The sequence below is a fragment of the Rhopalosiphum padi genome, chromosome 3 (assembly GCF_020882245.1).
Source record: "Rhopalosiphum padi isolate XX-2018 chromosome 3, ASM2088224v1, whole genome shotgun sequence".
NCBI lineage: Eukaryota > Metazoa > Arthropoda > Insecta > Hemiptera > Aphididae > Rhopalosiphum > Rhopalosiphum padi.
Window position 1 is genome coordinate 61,709,287 of NC_083599.1, and position 14,346 is coordinate 61,723,632.

At 27.4% G+C, this 14,346-nt stretch overlaps 1 protein-coding gene across 1 annotated transcript in view; it reads right to left on the reverse strand.

The window, feature by feature from the left end:
- Window positions 1-10,448, reverse strand: part of LOC132924247 (galactosylgalactosylxylosylprotein 3-beta-glucuronosyltransferase P-like) — a 51,121-nt gene extending 40,673 nt beyond the window's left edge. Inside the window, exon 1 of the mRNA XM_060988437.1 lies at window positions 9,724-10,448. The gene's annotated coding sequence lies outside the window, so the exon portion shown is untranslated. The remainder of the gene's footprint in view (window positions 1-9,723) is intronic.
- Window positions 10,449-14,346: the final 3,898 nt, after the last annotated feature.

The window sequence follows — 14,346 nt, forward strand, 5'->3', positions numbered from 1 at the left end:
TTAATTAAACTTCGATCTACAAAACGAGCGTTGAGTCTTGGGTAGTAAGTTGTAGCCATAATTCATAATGGCATAACGTAACTTAAATTTTGTAAGTTACTTATTAGTTGTTACCTTTGATGTACTTTTGAAGTAACATAATAGTTATTTGATTACATTTTATACAAAGGAACTTATGATACACTATAACTCAATAAAATAACGTGTTTTGACGATGCCACACAAAACCTGAAAGTAATATTTGAAATTCTTCATGATTTATAAGTATTATTAAATTCTTACGATAATATGATCTATGAAGAAAAATCCCGAAACAAATTTAAATTTCAAACCATTAGATCAAATGTAATATAATATAATTGAGCCAACACAATTAATAATAAACACATTCAATTTCCTATACAAAAATACGGATTCACTTTGAATTAATTTACATTTTTTTTATAAAAGTAACTAACCAAACACTGATAATGCATATATTGCAAAACCTACTTCCGGGACAATCACGGCGCGGTCGTATACAATGTCATATGATGTGTATATTATATGATAGTTGTTTTATTTACTGCAAGTCATTAACGCCAAGGGGATACTTCCGGTCTTGTTGACGTGGTTTTTTTTTATTTGTATTTTAGTTGGTAAATATTACGAATGTTATACGCACTTCTCGCAGTTTGTTGTCTATATATACATCAGTAGCTCTCAACATTTCCGAGTACATCCCCTACCTTTTGGAGCACCAAGAATGGTGGCACTTTTCTTGACTTTGGTCGATAATAAGCATATTTTTTTTATTTATCAAAATTATTTAAAAATGTGTTCATCAATCAGTATTGTTGCTTTATTTTTTTATGAAATTTGATTGTGAGTATACATATATAAATAGTTAGTTTCAAGATAGTGTTTATTAAGTCTGGATTCGTTTTTACGTGAGTGTGCGAAAGCGTCTATCGTTACAAAAAAAAAAAACTGACAATATTTACCTTTTTAAGTGATGGTTCATTAAGTAATTTTCAAATCGTGCATGCTTATTATAATTTATAACTAGCAATTTTTTATTTGCCAATGTTGGATTTGTAGGTTATTGTAAGAAAAAAAATAACCAAAGAAGTTTGTTATTCTTATATTTATGGTATAACACTTAATAATTGTAAGTAGTACAAAATTAGATTATGGTTGCTGTAAAAATTACTATCGTCCATGATCTTACATTTTTGGTTTGATATACAGTTAAAAACTCGTAGATAAAATTTTAAGGTATCTGAAAAATGACGATTGTATACACTCATTAAGTTATAGATACACGTGTAAATTTGTTTAATCGCGTATCATGCATTTTGGTTTGTTATGCAATGTTATTTAGGCTTATTTAGTCTTTCTTCTAAGGAGAAGGGAGCTCGATTATTTATCTACCACTTGCCCAAATATAAAGTAAAAATTAATTATTTGTAAGAATATTTAAGCGGTATAAGATACGCAAATTGTTATACTTTATAAATTTTTGATTTATTTCAATTTCCACGATTCGATGAACAGATAATAATCATACTTTCCACATGATATACATTGATAATGATTTTATTAGTTAAAAAAAAATCAACATTTATTATTTTAGATTTCGTAATACGATTAATTTTATTATAATATTATCAAGTATAGTAGTAATTTTACAATTAATATTTCTAAGCCTCAAAAACCATCTTTGTCAGTAAACCGCAAGATTTTTAATTTACGAGTAATGCATAATTTTGAAGCAATGAGAAATACATAATATTTGAATAATTTAATGAGTAAAAATGAGTATAATTTATAAACTATAAATAAAATTATTCAAATAATGAATTATACTTAATATTTGTGGTTAATTTATTTTAATTTTTATGATGGAAACCACATTTTTACAAAAAAAATTTGGTAAACAATTAAATTAACGTCTATTGAAAACTGTCATAAAAATATGTGTAAAACAAAAAACGATAAAACAGCTATTTATTAATGTTAATTGTGTTAACCCCAAATAATTATTATAATTTTTAAATATCTATACAATTTTATAGTACTTTTATTTATGTTAGAATTTAAGCAACTTAATAATAAATTGAAATTTTTTAAATTTTAACTATCCAATTTATAAAATGAAATATGTTCTAATCACAAATTTTTGTTTTAATAATTGTTAATATTTTTATAATAATAATAATAATACATAGTTAAATAGTTATATTTTATATACACTTTTATACATTTATATTTTTTTAAAATCATTTAAAAAATTGTATTGAATGTTATCTATTACATTAAATTGGCACACATATTACAAATCCGGGAGTTATTCCTCTCTCAAAGTACAAAAATAAAAAATTAAAAGGACCTAACTATAGGAATTGCTGTATCCGTATCAATGCATAACACTGCAAATTGTATGTTTTGCAGTTCACGTTTAGTTTCATTTTTTTCTTTAGTTTTAAAATGAATTTAGTATTTACCTACATAAATAAGACAAAAATAAAACCTTAGATATTCGATTTTTTTTAAATTTCCAAAAATCTATGTATAGGAAAGTTTAGGTTAAGACTCTAAAAAATCATTGTTTGAAAAGGATGAATAAGATTTTATTTCATACCTGGGAAAAATAAAAGACGTTAGAGGAACAATGCAATCAAGTGAAACCCTCTTGTAAATAAATATATATATATATCCTATTGAAATGTTGACAGTTCTGTTGAGGATATTAAATGAAATGCCAAGGACATCAAATGCTGCCGGAGGGTGGCACAATAAGATGTCACTGACTCCTCACTACACCCATTCTAGTCTTTTGAAATTTATCTCTGGTACCAAAAAAGAACAACTCGAATGGCATTTATCAAGTTATTAAATGCTGAACGAATATACAAAACAAATTAACAAATTCAAAAAATTAATAAGATGTATCATCATAACTAAATTTAAGTGAATTAAATTCAATCCAAATTAAAATATAAATATAACTTCTAAAAACAATGGTATTAAATAACAACATTTGTATATATTTATATTCTATTATATTAAAATTGTAAAACAGATTTATAATTATAAATATCATACTTAAATTTAATAATTAATAGGTACCTATTACTAAACAAATATATTTTTAATTTTAATTATTTTAATAAATCAACATTCTATTATTCGAATTTTGGTTATTTTATGAGTTGAAACTAGATTTTTTTAATAGTCTCTAAAATTTAAACTATATTTTTTTTAAATGTAGCATCATAATATAGTTAATTATTAAAACAAAATAAAAAAATATTATGATATTATGGTTATTATATAAAATGATGCTCAATACCTATGCTATTATATAATGTGAATTAATAATAAATAGGTAGATACTAAGATCTTAAATAAATATTTCCAAGTGGAAGTATATAACTTATAAATTCATAGGCGGAAATAGAGGAGGGTTTGAGAGTTTAAGCCTCCCAAAAATTGTTAAAATATAATTTTATGTCATAGATTTGATTGCTTATATCGATGTTAAAAATGTCAGCTCCTTTGAAATTTTAATGAATTTTCGGCTAAGTCTGGAATACATTTTAAACGTCTATGCTTTGAGTGTACTTTTTTATCTCATTTAATGGTTTTATAAATCATTATTCATACGTTTGATTTAAATCATAGTAACCACAGTAGGTATATTATAAACATTTAACCGATACTCATTATACAAATGTAAAATATTTAACAAGTGCTTGTTTAAATAAATAAATATTTGTTGGATATATGTTGTAACTTGTAGTTTTGGTATAATACGATATTCGAGAGTCGAGATACAACTATTGAAATACTTTTCATGTTTACAGCATTACAGTCATATTATTTTTAATATATCGATATGTAAATGTGATGTGGTGCTGTACCGAATATATTAGAATACTTTTAATAATTTCAACATATTATTTTGTCGGCTGACAGTATTGTTTTAATACACATGCACTTGTAATTTGAATTATAAATGAACAATTTAAAATATTAAAATTAATGGATTTTATTAGTAGGTACTTAGCGATACATATATCGTTTTAAAACTCAGTTTTTTCATATTCCATTGGATTTGAATAATATTATAGTGTATTAAAAAAAATGGTAAAGTTATAGAAATATAGATATTATTATTACATTTATTATTTTTGCCTTACCTTTAAACTAATAGAGTTTAAGCGTACGAAATCTATTAACAGTGCAATATTTGTTTGTTAATGTGGGCTGTAATAATGAACTTCGTCGAATAGAGCAACTAAGTTTAGAATTTTGGATAACATCCAAAAAAGCGACAAAAAGCCAACAAATACTGATTCGTTTGAAAAAAAACAATTTTTGAACTATTTAATAAAATTGTGTATGTGTTTGGGAAAAATAAAATTGGAATGTTTCCACATAAATAAATTCGGTTGTAGAGAAAAAAATTAAATCTAATGATCATTGAAAAGAAACTAAATTAAAAATATTCAAGGGAAAACCTAAGTGTTATGCATTTAAATTTTTTGAATTTCTGACAATTATTATATATACATACTTTTGTGACATGTATTATGTTTCTACCTATACATCTCAGTTCTCAGTTACTCATAGTAAAACCCATAATATAGTAAGTTATCAAATCAATGTCATAATTAATTTATGATTCACAATGCGTATAACATAATATTTGATAGTACTGTATTATTATTTATTGTGTAGGTAATATAATAACAAATACCTATATCTGTAATTTTTTATTATTTTAATTTTAGTTTGATTTCCTTAATATGACCAATATATTATAAAAAACGAACCTTATTTACTTTTTTTTCGGCATTTGAGATTATATTTTTTAAATTATACAAGTAAAGCAAAATTTATTTTCTAAAAAATGTCCAATAACAAAATATGCACGAATATAAAATCAATACATTATTCAATGATTGTAAGACCAATACACAAGCTAATATAAAGGTTCAAAAACGATTTTAAATCATTCATAATAAATGTATTTAATTTAATTGAAAAATACGAGGGTAAAAATATTAATAAAAATAAATGATAATGAATCAATAAATGTTAATCTACCAAACAACTACGAAATGGTTTTTAATTATTTTTTTGTAAAATATGATTTATTTTCAAATGTAAAAAACTAAAAACTGTAAAGGTATGCAATAGTTGTTTAGCTATTTAGAATACCTAGTTACTTTATTATAATTAACCTTGTTAATACCACAGTATCAAATATATATTCTTAATATGTTTTTAAAGATTGATAATAATGTATTAAACAATTATGTATTTATGAAATACTAGAAAATATCCATGGAATGAAAATAATTTACAAGTTTCATTTTGTTCAAAATCCAAGATGTTTCTTGAGTTTGATTACATAATATATTTATGTATAAAATGTATTTAACGGTATTGGATATAAGTTCAATTCATTGCGATTTTAAATTACAATAATGTTAGATTTTTATCATTACTAAAAATATTATAATAACATTATTATACTCTTCATTTGAAGTATGAAAATGAATTGTTTAATATTTATAAAAATATTAGGTAACCTACTTACTTATACATTAAATACCAGCGGAAACGGGCTGTGGGGTAGGCAAGTGTTCTGCCATGAAAATATCTTGCTCTACCATTAGCTCGTCCTAAAATATAGTGTACAGAATGAGACCTCAATCTTTAAATGTATGAAATACGATAAAGTTGAACGTTGGAATTTATTAAAAGAAAATGTATTTTCATAATTCATAATATAGTTGGGTAGTTGGCTCACGAAATAGTTGTTGATCTACATACGGTCGGATAAATAAAATAAGATTTTTTATTGGTTATCACATTTTATTTAAATTAAAAAAATGTTATTTTATATAAAATACACTTTAAATTTTAATGATAATGTTTCAACGAAACAAATTTAAAATATCATTGAATTTGTATCTAAAAAATCCTTGTTCGGTATAAAAATTAAAGACAAAAAACGTGTATTTATAGACATATATAATGCGTATGAAAGCTTATAAAGGATAATCATAGGATTACTCTACACATGAAAATTCTTTTTCCTCAAAAATACTGATTGATTTTGTAAACTATTTTTTTTTTTTTAATAAATAAATTGGTAAAAAAAAATGATTTAACCATATACCTAATAATACTCCATTAGGAAAATGAATGAATAAAAAAAAAAAATAATAATATATCACACCAAAAAATATATAAAAGCGTAGACTAAAACAATTTATTGCTTGACACAACATTAAAAAAAAACTACAATTATTATGTGCCATGTACACATAATTATGTACTATAATATATTATATAATGTATGTTTATAAACTACTGATATGGGTATAAATTATATCTTATGTTACAAGGAATAATTTTATGAAAATTATGAAGTACTCGTAATTATGTTTTTATTCGCTTTTAGTAGAATTATTTAATTTAAAATGATATGTAAATCGTTAGGTATAAAAATATTTTTTTTCATTAATTAGAAACTTAATACCTGTACATACAATTTATACAGAGTACATTTTTAATGCAATGATTTTAAAATGTTTTTCACTCGGGTGAGCTCTGACCATCTGGGTTTAGCTTTTATAAGTTCACCCGAATAGAAAAATAATGTATTGTTCACAGATTCTTCTTGATGACACATTGATTAAAATTATCAATAGTGTCAGGATTTATTCAGGTAGCTAAACATGTGATTGATGGTTTTTTACATTAGAGCTTAAGGGAGATTTTCGCCAGATTTAAACAACCGTTTTTTAAGGATTTTAGTAGGTATATTAGCAAAAAATTGACATGTTTCATGTTTCGTTTTTTTTAGCGTACAATAATACAGGTACTTAATAGTTAATATATTGGGTTCAATACGCATAATGTTTAACTGGTCTATTTATTTCAGAGTAACTACATAGGTATATTTATTGAACGAGTATTCTATAAATCTTACCTACCTGTGGGTTGCCATATAATGTTTAAGATGTACATTTTAAACTAAAATTATTTTGTGAAATAGATTTCACGAAGATATAAGAAAAAAAAACGTAAACTTCATATTATTTTATTTGATTATTAATCTTTTATATTCTTTTAGTAAACCACTTCTAATAAACGTAATTGTCATTGGAATTACCATACGTAAAATATAATGAAAAACATTATTTTATTTTTTTTGCATTAAAACAACATATTATGTTTTATAAGCCAGATAATTGTAACATAGATAAAATATTGAGATTTTTAAAAAACTAGGTATACATTCAAAACATAACATTATACATAATACATATAGCAGCAAACTCGCAATGCCACCACGTAAGCATTATAAAGACAAAAAAAAAACTAACGTGCTAAATAAAAACAGCGTTGTTCAAACTAAAATTACAGCAATTTTATTTTACAATTACTAGTTAGTTGTTATACAACGGACGGTGCATCAATATTAAATTATATATTTTTAACTAAGTAGATACACGTTTTTAAATGCTAACTAGTATGATTCAAATTTGAATGTAAGGCGTTCATGGGCAAACGGCTAAAATAATTTATCGTTCATCACCTGACGGCAAGTTATTCACAATCAAAAATATAAATCTACAAAACTAAATTGTTTTATAGTACAGTACAGCATTGATTATATTATGAATGCGAGTATTAAATTAATTATAAGTCACTTATAATATTAACTTATATATTACTTATATATATAAAGTAATATTATATTATTATATTAATTATTAGTCATAACTGCGAAGCTAATTTTGAAAATTTTAATTTATATAGTTCGTGCATTATAAAATGTATATATTTACAATTTGACGGATTTATCTAATGGGAATTCATTAAGCTTCATGAAATGACAAATCAAGTAGATATCGAATTACATTCTTAATCCAAAATCAGTATAATCTCACGTCATTGCAACCTACTCATTTTCTAGGTTTATTTTGCGACTGTCATATTCAAACAATTAATAGATACAAATCTTGTTAATAATAATGTTCAACACGAAAGCGCGTTTGGAAAATAATTTTTCTCTGAATTGTTTGGCAATAAGCCCTTTTGGCAATGACCATCGAACTACTAAACAACGTAATCTTCCAATTTTACATAGGGAAAATTTCGATTTTGGTGTACGCCAAATGTACATAACCACCAAATGTCTTTAAAATAAAATATTAATTTATATTTTTTTCTTCAGGGTAAATTGATCAAATTTCAAATGTAGGTAGTCGATTAATGCATACATTATTTTATGCATATACAACTGTAGGTATTTAAATAGCTAATAGCTAATAATTATTATTTTTAATGATTAAATGAAATCAATTTTTATTTTATAGTAGGTAAATATAAATAATACGCATATAAATCAAATTCTAAATGTATTATGTATAGTAGGTCATATATTTTATAAACTTTTTGTAAAAACTTTGTTGTTAAAATAAAAAAATCGTTAAACGATAAATTAAAAAAAAATTGTGTAAATAATATACTTATTTTTAACACCACAAATTCTAATTTGGCTTTTAAAAATATTGCTTTATTACTCTTTGATTTATTACTCGTTCGATTTAAAATAAAATTGTTGCAGGTAGGTACATATTTATTATGGTAAGATAATACCATATATTTTTTAAATAATTATCATACGTTTTCGAAAATTCAGCAATATATAAAAAGTAATAAAGAATATAACTATAAATAACCAAAATTTAATATTTTGTTAAAATAATAAATTAGCATATGTACAAATAAAAGTGTAACTAATATAGATTATGAATACTAAATAATTGAAGTTCAATTTATAAGTGGGAAGGTACATATAATAAATATTTATATTTCATGATAGAATTAATTGTATAGTTATTCAATATTAATTATTAAAATTACTATTGAATTAAGCAGTTAAGTGTTTTCTATGAATATAAATATATGACAATCGAAAGATAAATGTAACGTTTAAGTTTTTAATTTGTCATATAGCAATTATATTATAAAAATCATTCCGATAAAATCATTTAAAAAAATGATCACAGCAGAAGACTGTAAATAGAATATTGTTGGTAGGTTAGGTTGAAAAAAATAGGATATAATTTAATTTAATACGGAGTTTTAATCGAGTTGTTTATATAAAAATGCATACATAGAAAGTATACTGTCACAATCATAACGCGAGATGCTGAATATCACAATACTGCTATTACTGTGATATTATAATAATTAATGTGATATAATGTCAGCTTATATTGAAATAATACATAAATAAATTAGCTCGCATAAAATCATAATAAAAATATCGCGTTATCGATACAATTGTTATATGAATGGCATTTGAAAACATTGTTATAAGTACATCTGGCTACAATAATCGTGTATACATAACATAAACATAGGTAGGTCGGTCATTTATATGATATTTTACAGTCATGAATAATATTGTGTTCGACGAGTAAATATTTTTTATTCTCGTCACTTAAATGATTAAAAGCTTACGATTTTCCGAGTTCCAGAATAACTTAAAATCGGGCACCGTTATATCATCCTCCGGCGGTGACGCTAATTGGAAAAACCCCTAATAAAACTGTCATTTTTCTCAAAACTCTCTCTCAAAAAAAAAACCAAGCAACAAGGGTAATGACAACAATACAGACAATTACAATAATAATAAAAAAAAGTTACCTGCACAAAATCACGACGGACATCTCGTTTCGTACGAATCGTTTAAGCATCGGCAGTGTGAATATTATCGCCTTGGACAGAGTCGAAGTCGGCTTTGCGACGAAATACGCTTACGTTTATCGTACAATATCTCGGAGAATATTTATTACATAAACATTAATAATAATAATATGTATATTTTCAAACGACGACCACCACCTGCACCACTCGGCGATAACGTGTCGACGGCGATTAAAGGCGAAGACCGTTGCGAGTTTGTTAGGGAAATCGATATTTTTTCGAAATATTTTATTATTATAATGGGTCGCGGTTTGCCCGGTTTTTTTCCCGGCGACTGACCGCCGGAACCGATCGTATGGTAAAACGATAACCGAGTAAAGAACTTATTAAAATATATATAAATATTTATATGTACCGCGGAGGCGCCCTCAAAGCACCAGGAAAAACGCGGTCCGAGGACGGTGGTGACAGGTATATGACAATAATAACGACGTGATAATATTATATTAATAAAAATATTGTCCGGGGTGGGTGTTTTTGTCGCGGTCGACGAGTGCGTCGGTTCGACTGGAAATTTTTTCCACCCGACGAAAATCCGCGGAAACGAAACCGTCGTCGGTCGCGCGGTGTCGTGGTCTCGCGGTCGTACCACGTCGTGCTGCGTCCGGTGTGCGTGCGCGTATGGCCCCGTAAATCGTGTGTTGCGACCGGCGGCGGCGGTGTAGATTCGCGCTCGCGTTTCCCTAACCCGCGTATTACTACGGCGTGTCCGCCGCACCCCGCGCAGGGCCCACCACCGCCGCCCGCCGACCGTCGGCACCCGCCGCCCTTCGTCGTCACCCGCCGACGTATATTTATTTTTATGTATGTATATGTGTGTAGTAACGGCGGCTAGAGAGCGTTACGGTGCGGCGAAGCGCGCGCGCGCGCGTGTTCGGTCGCTCGCTCGCTGGTCTGCAAACAGAGAGCGCCGAAAAATCGCCGCCGCCGGTGTGTCATTTGCGCGTCGTCGTCGCGCTCACGGTGTATATCGGAAATGCACACCGCGCGCGCCGCCAACGACGACGGTTGCAGCGGGACTTATAGAGTGGCACGCGTGCGCGCCATCGTCCGACGACCGTTTTTCACCGTCGTCAGACGGAAACGCTATTCTCTCGCTATACGTTTTCTCTTCACGCCGCCGCCGCCGCCACCGCCTTGTCCTGCTCTTGTGGACCGAACATTCTCCGGCGAGCCTTTTATCCCCCGCACTTTATAGTCTCTTCGCACGTCACCCTTTGCAACACAAACCGTTTCGTCGAAATTCCACACACACCCCAACCCCCGTAGTTTTGTAGCTTTTATTCGTTTGCCCGAACACACAATAGCGTCTGCCATTTGATAAGTCATCCCCCTCCGTCTCATTATACATCGTGTGTGCGTGTATGTAGGCATATATTTGTGTTACTAATGGAATAAATGACGTGCTATAATTTTATGATATTATAACACATATAGTAAATATAAGAACACTATGTGCGGCACCGATTTGTGATTAATCGAATTTCGACCCTAAAAAAAAATTTAAGCCATCCTTTTTTACCGTTCTTCCGGTTAAGACACATCATATATTATTATTATCGTCCACTGTTTTTTTTTCACCCCCACGTATTTGGACTTTCGGCCACCCCGTGGGGAAAATTAGATCGAGAAAAATCCGGTGTAGGTGATACTTATATATATATATATATATATATGTATCTACACAACGCCGCACTTGCGTTAAATTCAATATCATAATGGAGGAGAAAGGAGGGGGGAATGTTCTCAAAAAATCGGAAATTAATATATTAAGGATCCGTGCAAGATATACAACACTGCGCGCCGCATATTATAATTATATACTATCGTCGTGTTTGAAAAATGATAAATTTGCATATCGTTATTACCTACGTTTTTCATAACTGTGGAAATTCTTTAAAATTGAATGAACTGTTATTTGATACCTAATATGGTACCTTAAAGATACCTTTGTAGGTAAATTTCATTAAAGCAAGTCTAAACAAATTAATATTTATTAAAACTAAACATTTGATTTTTTTTATCTCCAAAAGCCATACGTTAACGTTTTTAAATAAAACACCATTTAATAAATAATAATATAATTTTTGTCTTTTAATAATGATTATAAATTGACAACCAATTTACACGATCCGTTTGGATTATACTCGTATATTAGAATATTAACATTTATCTGTAATATAGAATTTTTAAACTGTAATGGTTCTATAAATATTTTATTTTTTGCTTTATATTTTTTTTTTTTGCAAACAAGTCGATTGCCCTTAAATTTTACAATCTCTCTAGTCTCTAAATACATAACGTGATATATCTAACCTTTAAATTGTTGGTGGCCAAAAATTATTAAAATCTTATTACAGACGCATGCTTACACGTGCATTTCAAGGGGTTCTATATTCCTTTCAAATCCAGTTGATTTGCTAAAGTATAAAATATTAAATTTACGTGAAATTAATAAAAAAAAAAAAAAATTATTTGATTATATAAGTTTACCTGTCGGCTGGCTTTGGTTACATTGACGTGAATACAGTACAATATTGTGATTTGTATTGATTATATGTTCATCCGTATTACTGTAATACTGTTCGATATTACGTTGCCACGTAGAATTAATGCAATACACGTATGCATTTTATTAATAATACATCCCATTAACACATCACTGTATTATGGGGATCGGAATTTTCGAATAACACGAAATTGAACAGATTTTTTCATTATATTTATTAATCATACTCCCGTTTATAATCAACGTACACTTATATATAAACTGATTAAAGCTGTCAATGTAAATCTATTTACTTTGACCATTGAATAAAAGGTTAATCTATCCTTAAAATATAAATACAAAAAAAAGGCATTTGGTATTTGTTTGTTATCGCTTTGCCAGCGTGCAGCGTACCGTAAAAAATGTATTCCCCGCCACCTGCAGGATACCGTCCATCCACTGTCTATAATTTAAAAATTTGAAATTTAATTCGATATTTCTATTTATTTCGTTATCTTACATTGAGGTAAGTCAAAACGAACTTCTTTTTATAAAAAAGGGGAAAATACTTCTTAGATAAGATGTTGAATTGGATTTTATTGTAACATCGTGTGTTAGTATATGTTACTGGGTTGTCGTTATTGTATGTTTATATTATATTGTGTAACTTCGATTGCGTACGTACCTTGCAAACATTTTTTGCACCAATTCATTTATGTGTAATATTATGAAATATTAACCATAAACGGTGCTAAAATTAATCATAAACAATATTCCTTTTGTTATTATTTACATTTATTGGAAAATGTTATTTGAGCATATTAGTATATTATTATACTTCATATAAATAAATGTCTAGATTAAAGACTGCTGTTTGTCGAACGGTCGCACGATGGTGGGTGGCAGCACATTTTAATCATTTCATACGATACAGTGGCGCGATATAAAATAAGTAGGTACCGTTGTATCAACCATTTCCGATTACCATATTATTTATAAATGTACGCGATACACTAGATTTTCTCATTTACTTTCCATAATAAATTGAAATAAAATTAAAATTTCAGGTCTTTCAAACTAAAGTGGAAAATTTTATAAACAAAACTATAGCAAGACAAAAACACAAAGGTATTTATGGTTCACAGACAATTATAGTATATATGTTGCGTTTACGAAATGCAAAAATAAATTTTAACATTAACAAAGTCTTATTTTTAAGTTAATTAGTTATTATTCACATAACAATATAACATATTATCCGTATCGTTAATAACAATCCAAACTAGAGTTATAATCTTAATTTTTTTTGAATTATTCGGACACACGGGACACTTGAGTGTTTTCCAAACTTTTAAACATTTCAAAATTTAATTAAAATAAAATAGATTTTTGTTTGTAATTTCAATTTAGTAAGTATAACTTTAAAATTAATAATACTATTCTACCCTATATTGGAAATAAACACATAATAAATGTAAGTTATAAACAACTATAGTTATTATTATCAATATATTTAAACTGTTTGAGTTATTCAAGAGTTCGATTAGTTCGAGATCTTTAGTATTGTTATAGTCGTTTTAGACAGCACTCGTTAGTTTTTTATTCTATAGTCGACATTATGTATAAAGAAACATTGAATTATAATAAATGATAATAGCTATAATATAGTAGTAAATAAATATCCAACAATTAATACGTATATATTACATAGTTATGTGTACAATACTACAGTCTACAGTCTACATATTTAATGAAGAAACTACAAAACGCTTTTAGAGGCAGGTAATGCTTAGCGGAATATTTGTGTTTAGTGGTTAAAATTTCCGCTCAAAAACCTTTATAAAATGTCAAACGACATTTTCATGCATGTGAATCTAGAATGCGCATATTTTTAACAAAATGTATATAGTAGCTGCGTGGAAATATTTAATGTTTTTGATAGTGTTGCTTTACCGTGAATTTCTGCATTTACGTTTCTGAAACGTAAAAATACCGTATTACGTATGAACGTAAAATACATTTACGTTCATACCATAGATGGTTTTTGTAAAATTATTTATTTATTTTTTATTTTA